A 1592-nucleotide genomic window follows, 5' to 3' on the forward strand; every position below is an offset into this window, starting at 1 on the left:
GGTTTTCTTGTTACTGGAATTAAATCTAGGGCCTTCCTCTAAGGTACCTCTTCAGTCCTTTCGTCCTTGTGAAGATTGTTCATTTGGAGGCAGTGTCTAGCTAAAACTCTAAGTTGACTAGGCTGGCCTAGAGCTTGCTGTATTTCTGCTTTGGCCTCCCAAGGTGCTGGGATTACACACATGTACCACTGTGCAGAGCCACATGCCAATAACTGTACACCAGGCTGCCAGCACCTACCATGCTGTAACTGCACCTCACATCAGTTTGCTCAAGCTGCAAACCCCATGAAGGTAAAGATCAGACCTCTTTGGCCCACACCTGGCTTGTGGTAGGTGGTCAGTAAATATTTAATTAGTCTGGTCATGTTTAAAAAGATGCCTGGAGTATGTCCATAAGATTCCTCCAGCCAACTTTGTGTTTTTGATGATAATGTTTCAACAAAACTGAAGGCTTGAGCTGGACCACATGTTCCTGGTTGCGGATGCTATAAGAGGAGCAGGAGGCTGATGTGTGGGTTGTGATCCTTGTCATGCATTCTGCTCAGGTACTTTCCTACACAGGCCCAGGCAGTGTTCTCATGCTCTCCATTCTTTTTACAGGGCCTGGACAAAGCTGGGGACCATTTACCTTACACTGCTGCCACTCTGCCATCCTTGGGTACTCTTCTATACTACCAGGATGGGGAATGGGACATCAGCTCCTTGAAGAGAGGCATGTATAAGCAAGTCCAACTATAAAACTTATTGTTATGAACCAGTACAAATGGAGGACATAAAATAATAAATATAAGTAAGTCATGCCATTTAAAACCTTTGTTCATTATCAGAGACACAATTGTTGGTATCTGGTTTCTGTTCACGACTCAGGAATCAGCCTGCCTAGGTTCTAATTTTCACTCTTAGAACTCAGTTCCTCATTTTAGAAACAGGGGTTATGACATCTATTAGGATGAAACATAAAATTGTCATTTTTTTGTAGGTCAAAATGGGTCACATAGTGACAATTTCATACACCTCGACTTCATACATCACAGAACCGCTGTATGGAGCAGATGAATAATGCATGGGAAGCACTTATCATAATGTCTGTCCCCAAAGTGCTAGACAGATGAAAGCTGCAAGGATCTTAATAATTTTTATTGGAGACAGTGACTGAGGTCTTACTAGACTTTGTAGTCAGTTTAGGTTTTCTGAGCAGTGCCCTCAAAATGCCTGGCTCTTCCTTACCATTGCAGAATGAGAAAGGGCAGTCAGGTAGCGTGAGGCTCCCCTTCTTCCCAGTAAGAGGCACTAGGTAGGATGTTGGGGAACACAGTGGGGTCCTTATGTCTCAAGTAGACACAAAAACCCATGTATGAAGAGAAGCCAGAGGATATAGTTCAGTGTCACAGTGCCTCCTGGCAAGCACAAGGTCCTGAGTTGAATTCCCAGCACCAAAAGAGAGACAGACAAAGACAGAGAAAGGGAGAGGGAGAGGAAGAGGTAGAAGGAGAGGGAGAAATAGAGGGAGGGAGGAGAGAGAGACCAAATTCCCAAGCCTCTCTCCATGAAGGAATTGGTTACCAGAAGGATTTCTTCACAGTGTTAACTTA

Source organism: Octodon degus, unplaced genomic scaffold (assembly GCF_000260255.1).
Source record: "Octodon degus isolate 3935 unplaced genomic scaffold, OctDeg1.0 scaffold00017, whole genome shotgun sequence".
NCBI lineage: Eukaryota > Metazoa > Chordata > Mammalia > Rodentia > Octodontidae > Octodon > Octodon degus.